Raw genomic sequence first — 26,249 nt, 5'->3', positions numbered from 1 at the left:
GTCATTTCCATTTAATAATCTGTAACATCCTATTTAAAACTTTGAAAAGAATGTTTTTCATTCACAAGTGGAAAATGGGAATATGTCTGTGTATAATTTAACATGAAGATAGATTAACAAGGTATGAGAGAGAGGGAAAGAAAGAAAGAAAGAAAGAAAGAAAGAAAGAAAGAAAGAAAGAAAGAAAGAAAGAAAGAGAAAGAAAGAACCCACATCCATTTGAAATCCAGAGACCTTTACAATGCTACAAGTAAGTAAAAGCAGATGTTGTAAAGTTTAGAAAATCAAGACATTATTTTCCTGTTTCCATTGAATTTTTCTAAACACATTATAAATAAGCTTTGAAGTAATACAAAATACCCTGTTTGTTTTGCTGATAGCATCTTTTTGTAAAAAACTTTATTGATGCTTGTTTAAGTTATAGACCAAATGATACCTTCATCCTCGGTTAAACAATTAACTTTATCCCTTACAAATACAATGCAAAAAGGCTGGCGAGGGCTAAGATGCTAACTTGCAAAAGCCTATCAGAATCGTTTCAAATTTGAACTTTGAGCAGCAAGAATATATTCCCTGCTTTAAATGTAAAAAAAACCTATACACAACTGAGTAGTTGCCTCAAAATAGCTTTGTGCCTATTTATGCTCCCCCCCAACCTCAATATTTATGGTTTTGAATGACTAGCAGTGGATGAAGGAAAGGTGGGGAGAATGGGTGCATAATTTGCTCCCCTCTGGCTATTTTCTGTTTTCAAATTTGCTCCATTAAACTGGATTTTCCTTTCAAGAGAAAAAATAAAAATAAAAAAAGAGGGGGGAATGTTTCCCATATATTTTCCATTCAGTGGAAAAAGAGGCTTGATTGGGGCAATGTGGAGTGAAAAACTGCTATAAAGAAAGGTGATGCTCTCGTTCCAGTGATTTTTGTTTAAGAAATGGATTGGGACCCTCAACTCCCTTATTCTAGTTACAATGGTTGTTTGTTAATAGCAATAGCACTTAGACTTATATGCAGTGCTTTACAGCCCTCTGTAAGCAGTTTATAAAGTCAGTATATTGCCCCCAACATCTGGGTCCTCATTTTACCCACCTCGGAAGGATGGAAGGCTGAGTCAACCTAGAGCCTGGTGAGATTCAAATTGCCGAATTGCTGGCAGTTGCCAGTCAGCCCAAGTAGCCTGCAGTACTGCACTCTAACCATTGCGCTACCATGCCTCAGACCAATAGCTCCTTATAATTAATCTGTTAACCTAATCCAAATTGTCCCTTTTTATTAATCTATTACCTTTAAACTGATTAACTTACTATTTCAATACATTCAAAATGAGCATCTCATTTGGCATGGAACAGTCTCTTTTGTAAAAAAAGATATTTTATTGCAGCTGTAACCTTGGGATTCACCCTGGTTCAATGACAAGAACCAGGAAAAAAACCCTGCTGCCACTGTTAGAAAAGTTTTCCCTCAGCAAAAGTGAAGCATGACTGGTGAAATGCATTGATCTCTTCCTATAAGTATCAGTGTTGTCTAGACATTTTATTATATGCTTTTCATTAGTAAAATCTGGGTCTCATCGAACAATAAACGAAATTAACAGAAAACATACAGAAACCTGCTCACTCTATCCTTTAACTATAAAGCAATGAGAAATATATGTCTCTAAATAAATCTTTTCATTTCCACAATTAGTAGTTACTCCCAGCAACAGAATAATTTGCAGCTTTGAGTCAAGACTGTTTAAAATTGTACAGTACTAGTCCAAAAACATTTTAATACAGGGAGATTTTCAACATATTAACATGTTTCTTTTTCTATGCTGGGTATTATAGTTGACCTTGGGCAGGGTATAGGCACAGACTGAAAAGAAACCTTCCATGGCAGATCTATCGTACAATTAATCCTTGCATATTTTATCTGCATTTTAAAATGAGTTTTTAAATACGTTTTGTAAAAAATAGAATATGGGCCAGTGGATTATTCCAAAATATTGGCAGTCTGTTTATTGCTGTCAGTTTCTTGGAGAGAATAAGCCATGATTATATCATCTGAACTAAAGCAGCACTATTTGAAGAAAAGAATGAATATCCTGAATAATTTTTGAGAAGGCTTCCATGTTATTATTATTATTATTATTTTGTGAAGGCCCTTCTAGACGCAAGTGATTAACTGCAGTGGAAATGGAAAAACCAAATTTGGTTGTTATTTTACTTATCAAACAAAACATTCTGGTAATTTATTTTATTTATTTTAAACATTTATTTAACCACCCATCTAATATCAAACTATGGATGCCACCTGTAGCTTTTAAGTTTTTTTTAAAAAATTCCTACATATATTTCATGTGAGTGCACAAAACAAATAAAATATTATTTTTGTATATTGACAATTCTGTAGTGGTAATTTGGATTTCATGGTGTTATATTCCAGTAAGAGGAAGGAGGTTTGGCATTTTAGTGACCTTACAGAGGTGATAGCATTGTTTTATCACTTTAATTTAGATTTATCAATTTTCTAAACTGGCTTACTCTGGTTCAGTTTGGAGGCACTATACATTTTTCTAAAATTGACTCACAGAATGTACTTCTGGTTTTGGAGGAAATGATTATTAAATCATTCTACTAGGATCTATGAAATTTATGGTAAATATCTCAATTATTAAAAAGAAGCATGTTTGTAAAATGGATGATGGATTGGCTGTGAATATATCTTTCACTGGATATTGATATTTAAATTTATATATTTTAGAAACTATATGTTAACATGTAGCTTGGGTTTGGGCCAAATAAAAGTATTCCATGGATAAAAATGCGTATTTTAAAAAATCTTGTAGCCTCTAGTATAGATTTTCCATTGATGGAAGGTCAAGGTGATTTATATCAAGCAAGCCTTTAGAAAAAGAGAAAATGATTAAAGATTAGCTTCCCCCTAAATGTCCTTCCTTCTCCTGCTCATCCTCCTTCACTGCCACTACTTCAGTGGTGAGTTTCCATTATTTTTACTACCAGTTCATTTGTGTGCTCAGGCTTGTGTGTATATAATGCTTTTATGCATGTGTAGAAGCATCTGGGCGGGTGGGCAGAGCCTCCCCCCTCTGCTGCCACTACCAGTTCACCCGAACTGGGAGCAACCCACCTCTGCACTACTTCCAGCAGTGTTACTTTTTTTGGCAGAGTAAAAATGATGCAACACAAGCCAACATTTCTTCCAATGACATGCCAAATGTTTTCAGTGGAGTTTCATTCAGGTTATTGCCAGTAAAGGCAAATCCTTGAATTAACTTACTATTGGTTTTTAAAAATAATATATATTTCTAATTGAGGAAGAGACAACAACCTTGTGTTAGGCATCCATTTTTGTATTTAAAGTTTTTTTGGGAGGATTTTCTAAAGCTCACAGAAGCAGAACAAAGGTTGTCCGTGTTGGTGGTTAGTATTGGGAGAAATTGGTAGTTATTTGGGGGTGGGAATTGGAACTTGAACAAGACTTGTGCGCCATTTTTTTCTTTCTTCCCATTCCCTGTTGAAAAAGAGGAAATTCCTGTTTGTTGGTGCTTGTTGCTAAATATTTGTATGGTACAATTTCTGCAGGTTCTTCAGGACATTGCTCTCTTGGGCCACATATGGTTTACAAGATACCTCCTATGGTAGCAAACTAATGCTAGACCTGAGGATTACTTGTCTCCAAAGAGAAGATGGTATCTTTACGGCATAAGCACAAATGTTACAAAATTGTAGCAGATGGCTACACTATATCCTATTCAATCAATATTCTGGTATTATTTTTTTTGCAATCTTTTGATTACTTTTCCTAATCTAAAGCCCTTGTTACACTTCTCTCCAGATCGCTGGAGAATTGGAGAAGCATGAAACAAGTGACTCTAGAGAGCAGAAAGTGCAGCTGCACTTGAGAAATATGTTTTATGGCTTGTTTGCATACTGCTACTGAGGGGACCTGCTGAATGCATTATTTTGATTATGAAAAAAATGAAAGTGGCAGTAAACATTGCAGCGCTTTGGGAAGGAAGCCTGACATCTGCTCTGTGAAGAGCTGGCTGGGGAATATTCTGCAATAATAAGAGCTTTACAGGCTACAGTACTTTTGGCACAACACACCTTATTTGACAGTGGAAATTAAATATGTCATATACTTAATCCATAGCTGACATTACTTCTCAGATCTAGTTGTGAGCCAAAAAATATTTCATGGTAACTTGCAATGATATATACTAATAAATTATTCTAATAATGTGTAGGAGGGTGGATGGATATGAACTCTTAAAGAGTAATTAGCACTTCAGATTTTTACATGGTCACACCCAAAATGTTTGAGCCTTCCCCTCCTACATGGCCTCCAGCTGTTATGTAAGTCCCTTCCCAGATGTGTACATTCCCTCTGATGTCACTGGAGATACTTGGATCAGAAAGTAGTAAACATAAGTGAATCCAAATTTAACTTCAGAAGCACATGGAAACATATGGCAAGCTGGCTAAATTGTTGTGATTGCAATGACAGATGGTATGCAAAGTATGATTTATTAAAAAATAAAAAAGTTAGCACTAAAATGTTCCCTGAACTTGCACAGCTGAAAATGTTTTCTCTCTACCTTTCTCAATAAATAGTGAACACATGAAGATGACTTATTTGCTCAGCATTGTCTATTCTGATTAGCAGCAGCTCCAACACTTTTCTGTTTTTAACTCAACTTCCTGAAATCTCCTACAGTATATAAAACCGTTGGCATGGAAACTAAGCCAACTCTGTATGTAAAATATTATTGCACTGCAGAGTTATAATTACGCCCTAAGAAAAAAGTGAAATAAATGGGTATGGTCACAAACCAAATTTGTTGTTGTGTGCTGTAAAATATTTGCTCAAATTTATGCAGACTATATAATATCCATGATGCATTCATATCATTAATATACCAGGAAAGAAAGATGGCAGTGAATAAGACATTAAAGCCTTCCAGGTGGTGACATCGGGATGAGTGTGGGGAAGAAATCAGGGCTCTGACTTCTTATCTAAATCTACATGTTTGGAGGACCACTGCGGGGGTACACTGATCTTGGAGAGAGACACGAAGGAATAGGGAAACCCTAGGACTAACGAGGCGGAGGGCAACCACTCGCTATGACGTGGGGATACCCTTTTAATCCGGCGTGCAAGCGTCTGCCTTGTTTCAATGGCAGACTTGAAGTCTCGACAAACTAAAAGGGGAAGGAAGAATTTAATCAACCTGTTGTGTCATCAAGTGGATTAGTGGATTGGCTTGCGAGTGGAAACGGGTGAGTGTTGGCAGAAAAGGAAGACCGCAGAAAAGAACGGGCAAAGCTGTGAGTCTCTAGAGATTGGGTGAGAGCCCTATAACCGAGTGGCCACCTGTAGGAATGAGAGCGGCAGATTTTTAGAGGCAAAGACCGGCCCAAAAGAACTAATTGCCGTAAGTGAGCGATCGGAGGAGGGACAACAAAAAAGAGCACGAAGTGATTCTAAGACATACAGACTCAAGTGTGGAAAAGAAACTGAGAAAGGAGGACGTGGAGAACGGTGGTGTGCTTGGGGGCGGCAGCTGACAGATAGCAGTTAGGAAAAAGAAGAGATCAATGAAACGGAAGGTGAAGGCTGATGCAACAGCTGTGCTGAAATTATCTAGAACTATTTAGAACAGAAGAGCGTGGACAATTTTGCTAAGACTGAAAAGAAAAGTAATTCAAACCAGAACTTTAAAAAAAAGTAAAAGAAAAGGTGTTGAATGAATTGACTGCATTAATAGTTTAGTGAAATAAGTTACAATTATATATAATATTTATATATAATATTTATAATCCCTATAAACAAGTACTCAAATCTATATTCATACTTATAAACAAGTAAGTGGAAAGCTTGTGGATATCATATATATGTCTATGGTTATAAATATCTATTTGAATTAATTGCAGTAATTACACTAAGGATATAATGAAATTGTTGCATTCTTAAGATATAGCACTGTTGGTATACATGAGTACTGAGTACAGAAGCTTCCTCTCTCTCTGTCCTCTTTCTCTGTTTGCTCTTTCCTTCTTATTATTACCTGTTGTTATTGAATAATTGCTCCTGGAAGCACGAAGCCAAGCAAACAAGCCTGAAGATGACGAATGAGACTTCGTTGAAATGTCGCCAAGACACCTCCAATTTTACGCAGGAGGAAACCCGAATAACCAAAGACCTACATTTATATATATAATGCTAATTATATATGATATATGATGCTAATTTGGACCAACATATATAATATACTACTATATATGATGTTAATTGTTAATTTGGGACAACATATATAATATACTAAAAGAACAAGATACAATAATGTGTGTGTGTGTGTGTGCGTGTGTGTGTGTGTGTGTATATATATATATACATATATATATATATATATACACCGTATTTTCACGACCAAAAGCCGCACCGGATTATAAGCCGCAGTATCAATTAACGTTAATTTTTCAAACTTTTTCCATATATAAAGCGCACCGGGTTATAAGCCGCACGTTTCCCGACGCTTCTGGACATCTGTTGCAGTCGCGAGGAGCGGAGAAGAGCGCGAAGGTTCTTGGCGCTCCAGGAAGCCGCGAAAGTAGCTGGGAGAGGCGCACGGCTTGGTTTCTCCTCCCTGGATGTCGCAGTAGCAGCCTCAAACTCACCGATCTCAGTGTTTTTCGCATCGGGGTGTGCTGCAAGAGCATGCCCCGATGCGAAAAACACAGAGATCGGTGCGCTTGGGGCTGCTGCTGCGACGTCCAGGGAGGATAAACCAAGCCGTGTGCCTCTCCCAGCTGCTTTCGCGGCTTCCTGGAGTGCCAAGAACCTTCGCGCTCTTCTCCACACTCTCCTCGGCTCCTCACAACTGCAATAGACGTCCAGAAGCGGCAGGGGCTATCAAGCTGGAAATCCAATCCCCATTAGCCCCCAAAGCCGCTTCTGGACATCTATTGCAGTCGCGAGGAGCGGAGAAGAGCGTGAAGGTTCTTGGCGCTCCAGGAAGCCGCGAAAGCAGCTGGGAGAGGCGCACGGCTTGGTTTATCCTCCCTGGACGTCGCAGCAGCAGCCCCAAGCGCACCGATCTCTGTGTTTTTCGCATCGGGGCATGCTCTTGCAGCACACCCCGATGCGAAAAACACTGAGATCGGTGAGTTTGGGGCTGCTACTGCGACATCCAGGGAGGAGAAACCAAACCGCGCACCTCTCCCGCTTCCCGGAGCGCCAAGAACCTTCGCGCTCTTCTCCACACTCTCCTCGGCTCCTCACAACTGCAATAGACGTCCAGAAGTGGCAGGGGCTATCGAGCTGGAAATCCAATCCCCATTAGCCCCAAAAGCCGCTTCTGGACATCTATTGCAGTCGCGAGGAGCGGAGAAGAGCGCGAAAGTTCTTGGCGCTCCAGGAAGCCGCGAAAGCAGTTGGGAGATCTTTTTCCATATATAAAGCGCACCGGGTTATAAGCCGCACTGCCGGTTTTGGATCAAATTTTAGGATTTTCAGTGCGGCTTATAGTCGTGAAAATACGGTATGTATGTATGTATGTATGTATGTATACATACATACATACATACATACATACATACGTACATATGTACGTACGTATGTACGTACACATTATTTAAGTTGCTTCTACTGCTTTAGGACTACTTTGTGGATTATTATAGATAGAACAAGCTAAGTTAAGGAATTATTTAAAAAAACGTAACAGCAAAGCATATATATTATATTAACAGTAATATCTAATGTAACAGTGTATAGCCTATTAGTAGCAAATTTAGGATTGCGATTAAAAGAGGGGGGAGAAAGAATATTGATAGAGAAAAAAAGATAAGTTGAAATAAAAATAGTCAAGATATTGGATGCTAATTTGGGACAACATATATAATATACTAAAAGAACAAGATACATTTTTAAAAGAGATGGCAAGTATCACAACAACATCACTGAAAGCAGGGAAAAAGACAACTGTAAATCCAACGACAAAGGTATTGACTGCTTCTCCAGCATCCCAAACGTCAACAGAAAGAATGACTACAATTGAAAAACCAGATTCCAGATCAAATATCAAAAATGTGCAGGCAGCATTGCTAACCATCCAAGAAACTATGACCAAGCTTTAAGAGACAGTAGCTAAAAACCACAGTGAATTGAAAACGGATATGAATGAAATAAAAATAGAGATGAGTGAAATGAAAAATGAAGTTAAAAATGACATACATAAATTAGATGATAAAATGGGAATAATACAACAAACACTGGGGAAAAAATGAACAGTCAATAAACGCGGTAGAAAAAAGAACAGAACAAACAGAGAAGAAACTAGACTTAGTTGAACAGCAGATGAAAACATCAACCAAAAACTTAGAAGACTCCCTCATCCACCTGGAAATGGATCGTGCAGGGTTTTATCTCCAATTCCAGAATGTAACAGAGACAAAAGAGGAAGATTTACAAATGATAATGTCAGAATTAATAGCAGAGATGTTACAAAGTGACAAGCATGAGATCCTAAATGAATTGGATGATATATAGGGTAAGCACTAATTATGCCAGAAGACACCAATTGTCTAGAGAAGTACACATTAGATTCGTGAGGAAAAAAGTGAGAAATATAATTAGTAGAATAACAAACCCTGAAACAAATCCGGCAAAGAGTGAGGGAGCAATGGAGAGACTCGATTTCTGGTGACACAACTGATTAAATGAGATATACTATTTAGGTGGTTGGTACCTGAAGGGATGCTGGTAACTTGGCAGGAGGAAAGGATTAAAATTGACAATTTGGAGAAGGTACAAGATTTATATGAGCAACTAGTAGGCCCGGAAGCGGAACAGAACAGTAAGGAGGAGTTGGAATATAGAAGCTAGGAAGAACAACAACAGAGAACAACAGAATGGGAACAAGGAAAAAGTAGTAGGGAGGAGAAAGAGCAACAGAGAGAGAGGAGGAACTGAGACCAAAAACAAGGAGCCGAAAAAGAAACTAGAGTTAATAAAAAATAAAGACAGGCAGAGAATTAGGAGGATGGAAGAAGAAATTCAATTATTGTCAGTAAATATTAACGGTTTAAATTCACCAACAAAAAGAACACATATCTGGGCAAAATTAACAAAGCAAAAGGCAGATATAATATGCTTACAGGAAACACACATTAAAAAACAAGATATAAAATACCTGGAATGTCCTAAATTACGAAAATTATATGCAGCATCAGCAGAAGAAAAGAGAAAAGGGACAGCAATATATATTAAAGATGGGATAAAGACAAATTTAATTTATGTGGACCCAAAGGGAAGAATATTAATGATATAGATAGGGATAAACCAAAAATCAGTACAACTGGTAGCAATATATGCCCAAACAAAAATCAGGACTTTTATAAAAAAAAACTACATGAAAAAATGAGAGAAATTGGATTGAGGAATATTTGTGTAATAGGAGATTATAATGCCATAGTGGACAGTAAAAATGATTATGTAAGTGACAAAAAAACTAAAAATAAAAAAAATTACCAACAACTTGCTTTGAGATGATGGAGGAGCTAAATTTAATATTTGTAGAAAAATGGAACCAGAAAAAAAAATCAATTTACCTTTTACTTCAATCCACATCAATCCTGGTCATGGATTGATATGGCATGGATGAATGGGGAAATTGGGGCAGAAATACATACAATTGAAATATTACCAAATAAGTGGGCAGATCACAACCCCATTAAAATAATTTGGGAAGGAAAAAAACCTAGACGAAGATGGATGTTAAATTTGCAAATATTAAAAGAAAAAGAATGTATTCAAAAATGTAGAAACGAATTGGAGTTATTCCTTAAGGAAAACACAAAAGAACAGACATCTATACAAAATCTATGGGACACCATGAAATCTTATTCCCGTGGAATTATTATAGCGTATTCAGCATAAAGAAACAAAGAGAAATGGGAACAACAGAAAATATTAGAGAAGGAAATTAAAAATTTAGAAATAGAATTACAAAATAAGGCACAGAATGAGAAAATTAGAAAGGATTGGATGTTACCAAATATAAATTAAATATATCAGACCAGGAAGAAATGGTAAAGGGCCTAAAACTAACAAAACAAAACTTCTTTGAGCAAGCAAATAAACTGGGGAGGTGGTTGTCATACAGATTGAGAAAAGAGAGTGAAAAAAGATTAATATATCAACTTCAAGAGAAAACTGGTAAATTACAACATACAATGGAAGGGAAGAAAAAGATTGCATGCAAGTACTTTGAGAATCTGCATAAAGGGGAACAAGTAGATGAAAAACAAATAAAAGAATATCTGAACGGAGAAGAAACACCGTCAATAACAGAAGTCATGAAAGAAATGTTGTCAAAAATAAATAAATAACGAAACTAGAATTGAAACGGGATCCAAAAACAGAAAAATAATAAAATGCCAGGCCCCGAAGGATTTCCAGCAGAATGGTATAAAATAATAGATGAATTGAACGAATTGATAGAACCCTTGATGTTGGAGATGTATAATGAGGCACTGATGAAAGCAAAAATACCGGATTCATGGAGGGAAGCAAATATTACATTAATATTTAAAGAAGGTGCAGATAAAAAACAGATTCAAAACTATAGGCAAATCTCATTGTTAAATGCCAACTATAAAATATTCACAACAATAATAGTGGAGAGATTTGAAAAAAACCTATTAAATGACTATATACATCCAGACCAAAATGGATTTCTCTCAACAAGACAAATTAGGAATAATACCAGAATAGTAGCCAATATCTTAGAGTACTATGAGGCGCATCCAGAGAAACAAGTGGCACTTGTTTTTCTGGATGCACAGAAGGCACTTGACAATTTAAATTGGGAATTCATGACACAACAAATTAAGAATATGAAATTAGGGGACCAATTTGAAAGATTAATAGAAACCAATGACGTGTGGTGAGCTTTATAGCTGGTGAGGCAGCAATTTTTTTAGACTTGTGGACTTCAACTCCTAGAATTCCACAGGCATGCTCAGTTCCGATTTAAACCCTCCCCTCCCACGAGGCATTTGCTGTCTGCGGCGGGGTGGCACCCGTGCCATTCCTTGGCCGCCTCCCCCTGCCCTTAAGCTGGCGTCGCCCAGCCCAGTGGAGCTGCAGAGGAGGCAGAGGTGGAGCATCTGCTCACCCCGGCCTGCCGCGCGTGCTCTCCACCCCCTCACAGTGAGCCAGCTACAGCCTCGCCAATGTGGCTCTGATGGGGTGGGGGTGGTGGTGTCAGCCTAAGGCACAGTGGGGCTGGGGCAGCCGCTGGGTGCCCCGTGATGCGGTGGCTGCAGTGACGGAGAGCTACAATGACCTGGACAAGTTGCACACTGAACACTTCTCCTCCTCTGAGATCCTGGACTCTTGCTCTCCTGGGCCACCGATTTGGGGGAGCCCGAGCACAGCTCCTCTGAGGAGATGCTCAATAACTTCCATGAGGCCGACAGCCCCAGCGCTGTCTCCCCCAACCAGCCTCGCCCGGCCCAGCAGCCCTGAGGCCTGACCAACAGTAGTGCCCACTTGCTGCCCCACTACGCCAGGGGGAACATCCCCAGCCTCCCTCCCATGCCGGGATCCCCCCATCCATGTCTGGAGGGGCCCCACCCAGCCCATCATTCCAGAGGCTGCCTGTCGTGGGGAGCTTTGAGGTCGCCAGGTTGGAGCCTGCAGGAGCATCCTCCATGGCGGCTCTTGCAGGGGCCACTGTGGCTCACTTCCATATGGGGCTGCCTCTGCCGGGATATATATATATATATATATATATAGGGAGGGAGGGAGGGAACTGTGTATAACATAGAAGCGAAATAATATTTACATGTACAGGTTGGATGACATAATGTTGATAATAATGACTGTAAGGTGTTGTAGAAAGAAAATAATAATAAAAAAAATTCAAAAATTCAAAAAGAAATTCAAAGTCCCATAGGTGCTTTTTCAAGAGGCAATTGGACTTTTTAGTTTTTCTTTGAAGATGTTTTGCTTCTCATCCAAGAAGCTTCTTCAGCTAAAGCTTCTTCAGAGCTCGTGAAAAAGCACCTTTGGTGCTTTGACCTGGATGGCTGAGAATCTCCAAAGAAATTCAAAGATATAGAACAATTTATCAGGGTTCCAAAGAGCATCCAAAAGTAAATCAGAGTCCGAGGCAAAGGATTCCTCAAAGTTCCAATTTATTAAAAAAGCCATGTTGGCACATCTGGGAAAACCCGAATCTGAAAGCTTCCAGGTTCTCTCCACCCAGCTGAAAGTTCAAGATCCTGACCCAACACACACACAAGTTTATCACATGATCCAATCTTCCACTGCCATGAAGACAGATTCCTCCCATCCAGTCCTGGCCAGGTGCAGAGGCAAAGATGACCTTGAGTTTCTAAGAAGAATGTTGTTATGGCTATATATCACCCAACTCCATAAAACCCCCCTCCCATTTTCCCACATTAGAAAGGAGACAGTAGAAAGTGTGGCAGGCCTGAAGTCCAAAAGAAAAGATGGCTTGCATCTTTTAGAGATTTTTAGAGAATTATCTTCAAAATCCAGAAATTGATGTAAAATGGCAGCTTTGAGGGATGATAAAAAAATGGAAAAATAATTGTACTACTAGGTTTTTTTTGTGTAGAATAGGAGTGTCAAACTCATGGTGTCATGACACCATCATGTGATGTATCGGGACTTCATTCCCTTTCACTAAACCAGGCATGGGCATGGCCAGCACATGACTCATCTGGCACACCAGCTGGGAGTTTGACAGCCCTGATGTACAACCTTCACTATGTATTGCATATCTGTTCCTAATTCACAATGAGGCATTCATCAGCTGCTCACCTGATGAACTATCTAAAACTGATCAGTACAGTATTTTCAGCAACTAGAGACCTGTATTTTAGTTGTAGTTGTCCTCGATAATGAGTTATTAGAATTATAATTTAGAAAACCTTCCAGATAGTGGATGTTCTCAGATTAGAACTGACCTTTTTGATCCATGTTGGACTAAAAGAGGCTTCCTGTTTTAAGATCTAGTCAGAGCAACAAATCTATCTTGGCTGTAATCTTTGGCTTTAGTTCATAGATTGTTCTGTTGACTCTTATCCTCTTGGGCAAGTTCTGGCTAACCTCTGACAGCTGCCTATGGTTTAACCGTAACATGTCAACATAGTTGGCGCATGTTCAAAACTTGATCTCATTAAGTCCTTCCTTGCTTTCTTAGACCCAGGAAGCTAAAATTTTGGCGTATGTATAGTTCAAAGCATTTATGATTTCTGGAAAAGTCCAAATAAGAGAAATTTCTATCTTTCCCAATAGGGGAAAGGAGAATGAAATGCATCCCTCAAGCAGTAATGCACTTATAAGTAGTTTATCAGAGTGAGTTTTAGTGGTTATATGGCCTGTGAGATTCTGATTACTAGACAAACTGACAGTGGAGAAGGAAGGAGGGAGGGGGGAGGGAGAAAGAGAGAGACCCATCCACTAGTCTTTTCATTTGCCTCATATTCCATGCTAACATTCCTGCACTGAGTAACCCAATACATATCTGGAATAGAACAGGAGACTGTTAGAATTTGGTTGTCTTTTCATATTGCTGAACAAGATTTACACTGATGGAAGCAGGAACTTCCAGTAGTGACTAAAAGGATTTTGCTGAATGCAGTGTTCAATGCAAGCTTCATTAACTTGTGTGTGTTGTATCTCTGCTTGCAGAGAGTTTAAAAATATGATCTCTGAAAACTTGATCTTTAATGAGTCCCTCATGATTTGGGTACTCTTACCCATCATTTTTATATTAGTAAAACTGGTAATCTCACAATAGAACACCATGGAATATTTTTAGTAGCATACATTTTCTCTTCAATTTTACACAAAACAGGAACCACTTTTAGGGAATGGGGTGTTGGAAAGATAATGTAAAATTGGTTTTGAGTTAAATTCCAGTACTATTAGTCACTTGGGTTTTATCAACTGTAGAAATGACTTCTACAACCGAAAATCTAATGTAAATAAGAAAATGCTGACAATGGCCAATTTTGTTACTGTATTTTTTCAACCATATTTGCTAAGGAAGACACATAGAAAATAAATCCATAGTCATTTAATGTACAGATTTTCCTTTTTGTTTTTCACCACTAATATTTTAACAATCTTCTGGTGACAAGATCAGGACTGAAATACACCTGTTCCAGTGCTGGGATTCAGCCAGTTCGAACCACTTCAGGAGAACCGGTTGTTAACTTTCTGAGCAGTTTGGTGAACTGGTTCTTGGAAGAAATCATTAGGGCAAAGAACTGGTTGTTAAATTATTTGAATCCCACCACTGACCTGTTCCCTTTTGTCTTTTGCCAGGAACTTAAAACCCATTCCTCTAAACAACCTTTGCTTTGTATTACCTAATTCTGTTTTTAAGTGCTCTTCTCTAGTAATCATTTTATTTTGGTTTATATGAAATACAATTATCTCAATCTGCATAAGTAGAAAAAATACACATTGCCTTCACTTCTCAGTTCTAAAAAAACCCCCTCTACAATGCAAGATATGTCTTAAAATCTAAAAGTAAAATACAACAAAATCCAAGAACACAACATACCTACAATAATTTGTAAACATGCCTAATTCGCAATTCCAAAACCAACAGATGAGCTAAAATATGGTTGTATTTGTAAATCTGCACTTTTCAAATAAAATGTACAGTAATTTTTCAGATAATATCTAAAAGACACCTTGTAAATTATTTTTAAAAAGGTAGGCATGGAAAAAAACTATATATAAAATCCAGATAGGGCTAAATGAATATGAACTTTCATGCAGACTATTTACAAATATTTATTGATGTGAACATGGACTAGAAAACAGAGAAACTTAGTAATGCTGAAATTGTTAGATAAACCATCCCTGCTTTCAGATCCTTGGATTAAAAAAAAACCAGTGAATTTAAAATCTAATTCATGTTTACAAAATGAAAAAAAGTATCTAGAATACTATTGGAGAAAGTGTTGCTAATTTGTGTTTGATTTATTTTTGCTTACTGAATTGTTTGTTTTTACACGTACACATTTTAAAGTCAAATTTGCAGGAATAGTTTGTTCTGATTGCACTAATTGCTTTGTACAGATAGCAAATGAGGAATTTTTAAAAACAAAACTGTTAGAAATAATCTAAATCAATGGACATTAGGATAATCCTCAAACAAGTTTCTTAGCTGTTTTTTACTTGCCTTGTGGCAGGATAAACTAAGACATTTCACATTCTGCCTTCTGCTTACTTGTTTCAAAACTCATCGGCATGTACCAGGTATCGGATTTACATGTCTGTTTTTCCAGGCACATCAGGGTTACCCAGAGAGTATTATGAAAGGAAAAGCAAGCAGGAAGAACACTGTTTTGAAAAGCAGTTCCTTAGTACCAATGCTGCTGTGAATATTTTTTTAAACACATTGCTTACTGCTGTGGGTTATGTGGACGCAGGTTTAGTAATCTTGGTGCAGTATTTCAGAGTTAATTTAACTTCATTATACTTCATCGGCTGCCTCTTTCTCTTAAGCCTTTTTCGACCTAGATTAGTTAAATATACTATGCAATAGTCCATCATCATTGTGTAAGACATCTATGTGTCCTTTGCTGACGATTGGGACATCAAGTATTATGTTTTACTAAATCTTGTTTTTAAAACCTCCTTACTAAATATGTGCAAACAAAGGCTGCTCAGATTACAGCAAGATATGTTAGTTTTCTGCTACAATCAAAATTAAGTCCATTGCACACAACTGCAAATTTATTTAAAGCATTTATATATCGGTTCATTAAAATCCTCAGAGTTTAAAATTCAAAATGATCGAAAAATAGATCAAATCTATGTGGATTTTCCCAATAACTGTATTTTTAAAGCACAATTTGTAAAATGGAGGTGATGACAATTCCTATCCCAAAGGTGCTTTTCCTTCAATTATTTTAGAACTGAAGAAGCTTCTTAGATTAAGAAGCGAAACATTTTCAAAGAAAAAAAAACCAAGAAAGTCCAGTTGCCTTTAAAAAAAGCACCTTTGGGACAGTCTGGAACGAGCTCCCTGTTGAGATCCATCCCTTACTACCCTCCCGGCCTTCCGCAAAGCCACCAAGTCCTGGTTCCAGCAGGCTGGGAGGAGCTGAGAAGCATCTACCTCCACGGAAATTGTGAATGTTGGTTTTGTTTTTAATATGTTGTCTTTGTCTTGTTTCCCCCTTTCCCTTGTCTTTTGTGAGTCCTCCGGGAGTGGGCGGCATACAAGATAAATAAATAAATAAATAAATAAATAAATAAATAAATAAATAAATAGTTATTATCTGGACATCTGAGAATCTCCATAGCTATAACAATTCCTACTAAGAAAAATACCATTGATCATATCACATATGATATAAAAATGGAATTACTATCTATAAATGTTGAATCTGAATCTTTATCAAATATTAAATGACATTACTTTGTCCCATATTTGAATCATTATTTGGGGAATTTGTGAGGACTGATATTTGATAGCTTTGATGTTATTAAGGGCATCTTCTAGTGCAGAGGTCTTCAATCTTGGCAACTTTAAGACTTGTGGACTTCAACTCCCAGAATTCTCCAGCCAGAATAGTTGATAGAAAGCAAGCTAGCTAGTCAGCCAGCTCAACAGGAGAAAAACACTCACATTGAAGTCATATTTTGTAAATAATAATGGGTCTCATGTATTTACATGGAATTTATGTTTATTTGTGCAGCATTGTAACATACTTATAAATGATGTCCTTCTGTTTTTGACAATTGTTAGATTTTTAACATCCACTTGTGAAGTTTAGATTTACTGTTACTGTGATCAGAGAGAAGTTTGAATGTATGTATTTCTGTTAGCAAAGATGTAATGTAGCCAAAATCAAATTGTACATTCATTCTAAAGTGAATGAAATAGCCAGCTGCGTATCACAAACATTGTGGCAAAAAGTGAGTGAAATATAATGGTATTTAATAAAGTACAAGAAATAAGCTTTAATTTTTTTCAGAAAATAGTTTAGTGAGAGCTGCCAGATATCTGAACAGGCAGATACAACTGGAAAAGAAAAAAAATGGGAGGAAAAGGAGGATCGATTAACTGTTTAATATTTGTATTTACATTCATTGGAAGGAAGGGGCTACAAATTTGTAAACAAACACACAATGGGAATACTAATGGAAAGGAACGTTCTAGTACCAGCTCTTTGGCTCATGAGGGGTTAGGAGATAAAGGAATACATTGTGTAACAGATTAAGGTGGTGTCAATTTCAGGTAAAAGTTGTTAATTTGCTGTTAACACCTATTAGGAAAGCACTGTTCCTAATAGAAACTGTTCCTAATAGAAAAACTGTGCAGGAACACAAAAAGCAGAAATATATTTAATTTTTAAGGTTATGTCTGTTGGACAGAGGACATGAGGACAAAGAGGAGGACATATCCTCCTTTTGTCAGGTGTCTGACAAGTCTAGGCTTCCATTCAACTAACATAGACTTTATCTAAGTTTGCATTTGCTACACTACAATTCTTAATTCAAAACCAGAAAAAGGATGGTTGTGCTAAGAATACAACTGTATATGTGTTTACTTATACAATGAAAGTAAGTAAACACATAAGTACAAAGTACAGTAAGTCCTACTGATTTCATTAAAACTTGCTGACCAGAACATATGTTGACTTGGAGTGGGAACATTGTCGTTCTTCATATGATACTCGTTCCACAATGTCTTTTGATTTTAGGCAGCCCACCGCTTCATTTGGGATTTTTTTTAAGGAGCTGTAGATTTAATTTTATTCTTCATGAGAGTCAGATAAAGGGTATGAAAGAAGATAATTAAGAAAGCTGGAAGAGAGAACAACAGACTGAAACAAGGAATCTATATATTGCTGCAAATACCATTCACATTGGTCTTTGGACCACACAGATCTTGACTAACAATCTACAGTTGCCTCCCTATAGTTTTTCTAAGTTAAGGACTCCCACAACCTTCCACTGTCTGGTGGATTCGATGGTTTAAACCCAACTCTTCTCTTTTCCTAATTCCATCAGACCTAAATTAACCCATCCTGCCTTCAGATAAGCACAGAAACCGCTTTGGTCGCATTGACCGATGATCTCTGGAGAGCCAGGGATGGAGGCCATGCCTCCATCCTGGTTCTCCTTGATCTCTCGGCGGCTTTCGATACCATCGACCATGGTATCCTTCTGCGACGACTGCGGGAGGTGGGGGTGGGAGGCACTGTCTTACAGTGGTTCTCCTCCTACCTCTCGGACAGGTCGCAGTCGGTGTTAGTTGGGGGGCAAAGATCGACCCCTAGGCCCCTAACATATGGGGTGCTGCAGGGTTCGGTCTTATCTCCCCTACTATTCAACATCTACATGAAACCGCTGGGCGAGATCATTCGGAGGCACGGGATAAGATACCACCAATACGCGGACGATACGCAGCTGTATCTGTCCGCCCCGTGCCAACTCAATGAAGCGGTGGATGTGATGAACCGGGGTCTTGAAGCCGTTAGGGACTGGATGAGGGCTAACAAGCTTGTACTCAACCCGGAGAAGACCGAGTGGTTGTTGTGTTTCCCTCCCAATAATTTGGTTAGTGTTCCATCACTCAGGCTGGGGGGCCAAATTTTATACCCCTCAGACAGGGTTCGCAACTTGGGAGTCCTCCTGGACCCACAGCTGACCTTCGACCACCATCTGACGGCTGTGACCAGGGGGGCATTTGCCCAGGTTCGCCTGGTGCGCCAGTTGCGACCCTACCTGAACCGGGAGGCTCTCACAACAGTCACTCGGGCCCTTGTGACCTCTAGGCTAGAATACTGCAACGTGCTCTACATGGGGCTGCCCTTGAAGAGCATCCGGCGACTTCAGCTAGTCCAGAATGCGGCCGCGCGAGTGATTGTGGGTGCACCTCGGTTCGCCCACATAACACCTATCCTCCGTGAGCTGCGCTGGCTACCTGTTGATCTCTGGGTGCGCTTCAAGGTGCTACTTACCACCCATAAAGCCCTTCATGGTAGTGGATCTGCGTACTTGAGAGACCGCCTCCTGCCAATTACCTCCTTACGACCTATTAGATCGCACAGATTAGGCCTCCTCCGAGTTCCATCTGCCAGTCAGTGTCGACTGGCAACTACGCGGAGGAGAGCCTTTTCAGTAGTAGCTCCGACCCTTTGGAACGATCTCCCCGTGGAGATTCGTATCCTCACCACCCTCCAGACCTTCCGCACAGCCCTCAAGACCTGGCTATCCCGTCAGGCCTGGGGATAAAGAGTGTAATCTGTCCCCACCCAAATGATGAATGTTGTGTTTTACTTTTACTTGCACTGTTTTCATGTTTATTGTTTTATTGTCTTGTATCCCCCTCCTTATAAATTGTAAGCCGCCCTGAGTCCCCTCAGGGAAAAGGGCGGCCTATAAATAATAAACAAATTAAATCAAATCAAGATAAAGTCACCTGCAATACCATCTGAACCAAAAAATAGAAGACTAGCTCATCCACATACAATCTGGGCAGTCCTAATTAGGGGAGAAGCCCCAACATTCCATCCTTATTCAGAGACACTCCCTGGATTACCCCAACATTCCATCTCCTTAATGGGAGGTAGGTTTTCTCTGCTTTGTTACTGCTCCAGAAAGGGCTAACAGTTTAAATAATCCCAAATACACAGACAAGGACTTGTGTAACATCCCCAAAACTTGCCACATAAGAACCTCAAAATTTCCCATCTTGTAACTCTCAATTTCTATAAAATGTTTTGCTTTCTCATTATTTGACGTTCTTCTTTCTTGTAAAGTTAGGACCTAATGATAAGTGATTGGTTATTTCTCCTCAGTGTTATGCTACATTCTTGTAAACTTTCAGAAACACCACTTGTTTTATATGTTGAGAATGCTCCAGTTTCTAAATCCAGAAGACATATCTTCTTTGTTGCTTTGCCTGTGAAAGGCTACAAAAAACCTTGATTTTTTTCCCCCCTCTGAACTCTGGGTCACCATTACTGACTTTTTTTTTATTATGGAAGGTTTACAGTTGCCTTGGTGCAATAGTTTTTATTATACTCAAGTGTCTTTTGATTATTTGCCTTTAAGCCTGTATACTGGCTGAATTTCACATCTATTGGGCAACTATATGAAAGGACAAAATAAATACATGACAAACAGTAGAATTATAAACTGGGAGGTACAAAGAGCAAGATTAAAAATGCAATTGAAAAAATGCAATTTGTGATAGTGAATGTATTGGGAACATTCTTTAAGACAGACCTTCAGTATAGCCATTTAATGTTGTTTTAAAGATTCTCAATATTAGTAGCACATGTGACACATTGACATTTTTATAATAGGTGAAGTGGAATGAAATTTAAACTTTTGTGCTCTATTTTCTTAAATTTTGGAGAGGAAGATAGTAATTATCTCACTATGTCATTAAATGGTATCTGTCTAAGTTGTTTGGGGTTCAGAAGTAAAAAAAAGTCTATTTCTGACTTTCTAACTCATTTAAAATGTAGATTTCATCATCTTCAGAATTTTTTTATGCAATCATTTTTTAAAACATTATTGAAACAATATAGCAATTGGTAAGACAAAGTATTTTGAGAAAATACACTGCTGCAAATGTTACCGGTGGGATGAGTGTACAATTTATAAAGTTCTCAATTTACTTTTTAAAAATTTGGCTGACAGGATTGAGGGCAGAACAGCTAGAGTTTTTAAACCTCTCCCAACATCTGGGTATTGCAGTGTATTTTTATTCCAAGCACAATAAAACAATCCTACTTGCTGGTGGTATATGACATAATGACCCAAATATGTTTTTAAAAAATCATTTATTGCTGTACATAAACAGCTAAGTTAGCACTAGGGATGATAAAATAACAGTGGTAATTCTTTCTTAAGCTGAGAACCATTGGTGGCCCATTAGGATTCCAGATGTGGCCATGTGTGCTTTTCCATTTGTTTTCCAAAGACTAGTGCCTGGACCTTTGGTATCTTGGTTGTGGTTGTCAGGCATGTTGGCTTTTCAGCTTGAGGTCTTCCTGGAGAAACATATTGACCTAACTAATAGCTATAATGCAGCTTATTGTCTTGGCCCTAGTTTGTTAGGAAAAGCCAGAGAGAGGGCAGACTTTTGTCAAAGGTCAAACACCAGCTTGACCACGTTTTCTGCCTAGTAAAAAAAAAGGCTTCTTCAAGACGGTGTTTGAGCAGAGTGAAAGCTGAACATTGAAAAGTCTTTAAAATGATAAATTCCAAGTTCTCTAACAGTGTTTACTTGAAATTAAGCGTGTAGGGATGACTCCCCAGCACATTTGTCTATGACTGCAACTACCATAAGCGTTATTCCCTATTCTATGACAGTGATTTTTTTTCGCTAAGAAATTATTGCATTTTAATTTAAAGAGGAAGAGGAAGAGAAATAGCTAGTATAGGAATAAGGAACACTGCCTCATTTGCAGTCTGAAAAGAAAATCAGATTGTTCTGATCTTGTTTGTTTTTGGAAAACTGATAAAAATTGCTGATGTTTATTCCTACATAATGTTAGAAAAAATGAGCGTGCAAGAACAGTTCATGAAATAAATATGATAAATGTAATTTCTGATACTTTGGGGAGCCATTCCTCATTTAAATATTCCCGGGGATGCCATTGGGCCCACCCACTCAGGATGAACACATCCACATGCAATGCAGTTTGGTGGAGCACATTTTAGTGCTGCCATTCAGAATGAATAATGATCTCAGGAAACTACTATGGCATAAGAAACCGAAACAATTATTCAATCATGTGTTCCTTTGTGAGTTGGATATTACCAAATCAGTCTTTCAACGAGTCTGCGGCATGATAATGTTGAATTTCTCTTTTGCAGTTTATGAATATTTTTTACCAATCAAATGACACCCTCCAGAAGTGCCATCTGGGTTGTCATCTCTGCCCCCCTTTTTGTGGAAGGGGTGTTGATATGTTTTAATTCCACAGGGACCCTCTTTTGCATCACAGGGCTTCCTGTTCGCCTCGACTTTATTTGATTTTAATTTTTTAAAGATTACATTCAAAACTGGCAGAGAGGAGCTGTGCACGCATCTGTTCTGTGAACTGCTTACCGCAGTACTGCGTTATCAGCTCACGTCATACTTTAGAAAACTTCAACCTACGCAGTAAAAGAACAGCTTTCTGAACAGGAACAAGATGAATAAAACATTCTTCTGAGTGCTTGGAACAGATTTTCTAATTTTTGCCTGGCCAAAGGTTCTCCAAAAGCCTTAGTCAGTCTTTGGACTCTGAAAATTAGCTGGATAAATAATACAGTTGCTGCTGACTGTAAATTAAGCCAGATGAACTACTCCACACAGTTCAAGTCAGTGAACGGTGAGATAGTAATTGGAATGAAAATCTGCATCCTGGCAACATCTCATATTAAAGCACAAAGTATAGAAGAGTTCCTTATTTAACAATCATAATCAGGACCAGCAACTTTGCCGTTAAATGAAATGGTCACTAAGTGAAACCACAACTTTGCTTATAATCTTATTTCAGCTTTCATTTTCTTTACAGACCGAATAAGATTGTAAATGCAAGGATTGGTCCCAAAGTTATCACTATTGTAACTATGAACGGTCACTAAATGAGGCAGTTGTTAAATTGGGATGACCTATAATCCTAATGAAAGAAAGTAAATTATTCCTTGCTTTCATTATCATGGCAAGAAGTGGAACTATTTGGATTTACCAAATGCTTATTACATCACAGATTGGTGAAATTGAGGAAGCCAGCAACAATGTGTCTACTGGCTGCTTAAAACAGCATCTACAACTTGGATGTTAAACCTAAACAAGCTAAAAGCTAATTAAAATGTCACAGATTACCACATTTTGTACCTTGTTGCAAATCTATCCAACTTCTTGTGAGATTTTGGGATGCATTTAGTGTATTGTGAGACAACACCTGGCTCCATAATAAACTTGTAAATTTTCTAACAACACCACTCAATTTAAAGGCAATTCCTGTGAACTTTTATTAAAGAAGCTCTCCTTAGATATTTTCATTTAGGTAATTTCCAGCCAATATACAATTGACTCAGGTCCAAACGCTTATACTTTGGTTGAGGTAATTATTGCTGTGCTTTCAAATTGATAGGTGGGAGTTTGATAGTGTCCCTCTTCGTTTTGGCCCAGATATTTGAGAGGATGATAATGATATCCTTTTGGAGTTTCTGGTGAAAATGCACTTGAGAGGTACTATTATATGATAGCTAATTTTCTCTCCAGGGTTGGTCTCTCAAAGAAATATGGCAGGAATTTTATTCAGTCACCTGAGTACCAATGAATTACATTGTTCGTTATTGTTTCCTACACCTTTTTATATCTATCTGTAACTGTAGATATGAAAATATCAATGACATAAGCTTTTTTCCCCTTTTTAATCCACTATACCCGTGATGGTGAGCTTATGGCACGTGTGCCACAGGTGGCATGTGGAGCCATTTGTCGGGACATGCGCTTTCAGCTGGCCAGCGCGCATGCGCGCTCTAGCCAGCTGAGTTTGGCCTTCTTTTGAGGCCATTTTTCACCCTCTGGAAGCTTCCCTGAAGCCTCTGGAATGCGAAAACCCAGCTCTATGGGCAAACTGGAAGTTCAGAAACAGACTTCAGGTTTGCTCGTAGGACCAGTTTTAGCCCTCTGGAGTGTTCAGGAGCTCTCAGGAGGCTTCCCTGAAGGCTCCAGAGGGCAAAAAACGACACTATGAGCAAACCGGAAGTCACTTCTGGTTTGCTTGTAGTATTGTTTTTTGCCCTCCAGAACGTTCAGGGAAGCCTCCTGAGGGTTCCTGAACGTTCCAGAGGGCTAAAACCAGCCCTACCAGCAACCGGGAAGTGACTTTCAGTTTGCTTGTAGGGTTGTTTGCCCTCTGGAGTCTTCAGGGAAGCCTCTTGGAGGCCCCTGGAAGCTCCGGAGGGCTAAAACCAGCCCTACGAGCAAACCAGAAGTCTGTTCATGAACTCCTGGTTTGCTCACGGGGCTGGTTTTTCGTGCTCTGGAGGTTTCAGAAAAGCTCCTGAAGGCTCCAGAGGGCCTCTGGGGAGGAAGGGTGTTTTCGCCCTCCCCAGGCCCCTATAAAGCCTCTGGAGTCTGGGGAGGGTGAAAAAAGCATTCCAAAAATGGGGGGGGGGGACGCTGGTTGTGCACACATGCGCACTGGGGTCATGTGCAAAGCATGGGTGTGGAACGCCTGCCCATGACCCACCCCTGCTTCCCCTGCTTTTGGCACGCAATCCAAAAAAGGTTCACCATCACTGCGGAAGCAGTTGGGCGTTGTTATGAATCAGTGTCCATTAGTAATGGGCTGCATGAAGTAATAGAGATGTTATACTGTCAAAACTAAAATTATTGATTTGAAGATTACCAGGGTACATTGATCAATAGATACAGTTTTTCATTTTTTAGTCAGGTAGATATATAGGCAGAAGTACTTTTGATCAGTTTTGATGAGATCAGATCTAGCCACGATGACATATACCTTTTCTCTCTCTCTTTCTCTCTGTCTCTCTGTCTGTCTCTGTCTCTCTCTCTCTCTTTCCTTCCCTCTCCCTCCCCTCTCTCTCTCATGCCACCCATCTCACCAAAGGCAACTCTAAGCAGCTTATAGACATTGGTGAGAATAAAATACAGAACAAAATATTAAGACAATAAATAAAAATCTTAAATTGAAAAAATAAACTAAGCAGGATGGAGAGGGAGGGACACAGAGAGGAGGTGGGGTGTTCTCTATTCCAATAGCCACCTCCAATACATCACACACACACACCCAAGGGCCTGAATGAATTTATCCTTTACTAAGAATGTGATGGATGTTATTTGTTAGGTCTTACTGAAGCTGTCCTGTTTTGGTTACCTAACTCTTCCTAGGCGCAAGTATTAGTGATGATTTTGAAAACTCTAAATAGTTTAAATTAAGATATATTATAGTCCTTTACCTCCTGTACTAACTTTTCTGTATCCTATGTTTTGATAGAGAGGGCCATTTTTTTATAATGACATAAACCTTTGGAAGTTTATTTGGCATTTTCCAATATGACTTCTCACTTTATGTCATTTTTTTTCTTTTTTAGGCAGACCTTTGCTTTTCAGATAAAAAACAGATGTATAGTCTCTCTTAAATGCTGCATTACTTTTTATTATTTTTATTTTAAATTATATTAGCTTTCCTCCATTGTGCTAAGGCATCAGAAAGACAGGATATGCAATGTTTTATAATTTTTTATTTGTGTATGTTTGTAGATATTTCAAATATTTAAAAAGAGGGATTTAAAAAAATCTTTGTAATGTTACTTCTCAGCAGTGTTAGAGATCTGGTATCGCTGAAGATCTAGATATAAAAATTTCAGCAATAATTTAAAAAATTAGATAGTATTCTATAATGTTCCTGTTCTTACCATCATTCTTTGTCTGCATGAAAGTTGTGTGGTTTTATCCAATTGTAACTCTTAGAAGTTCTAAGTAGTCCTCATTTTCTCTTATAGGAAAAAAAACTTGGATCAGCATATGGAACTGAGCAAATGAAAGATATGAATTAAATATTTTGAGGTTCAACTACCAACAGGAGTTTATGTACCAGAGTTTGATGCTCCCAAATTATCTGATGTCAGTCAAGCATCTCAGTTATGAATTGTTTATGGAGATTTAAAAGCTGAATGTACTAGATCAAAGATCAAAATTCATGCACTCCAGGATGGTTTTCATTAGTAGAGTTATTTCTTTAAAATACTATTATACTATTTTATATGTATTATTAATAAGCTAAGCCAAAACATGTTTTCTAGCAGAAAACAGTTGGCCAGTTGGTTTCCAAGAAGAAAGGTAAAATCTGTAAGCCAAGTTTAATGATTCTTTAGAAAAATAGCAGGATAGTAGAAAAAGTATTTGAAAGCATCCTTGCCAACATTTTTTTCAGTACAACATTCATCATATAGTCTCTAAAATCATACTTGTGTCTGATTTACACTTTGGGGATGAACAGTAATTAAATTTATAATAGGGTGTACTCTTCCAGTGTCTGGTTGAATTACAGTTTGAGATGTATATCTGCCTGGCATTTTTGTTCTCTTTTTATTCAGGCCTGCATAAAATTTAGAAATTAAATTTAACTGAGCTTCAGTAAGTTTCACGGTGAAGAGAGGTACTTTGCAGCTTGTGAGGGGAAGAAGGATTTGACCAC

General features: G+C 38.3%; 1 protein-coding gene across 1 annotated transcript in view; it reads left to right on the top strand.

The window, feature by feature from the left end:
- The window catches only part of SLC25A21 (solute carrier family 25 member 21), a 285,555-nt gene that overhangs the window by 42,783 nt on the left and 216,523 nt on the right, over positions 1 to 26,249 (top strand). The window lies entirely within an intron of this gene.

Source organism: Thamnophis elegans, chromosome 1, assembly GCF_009769535.1.
Source record: "Thamnophis elegans isolate rThaEle1 chromosome 1, rThaEle1.pri, whole genome shotgun sequence".
NCBI lineage: Eukaryota > Metazoa > Chordata > Lepidosauria > Squamata > Colubridae > Thamnophis > Thamnophis elegans.
This window is presented reverse-complemented; position numbering and strand designations above follow the sequence as displayed.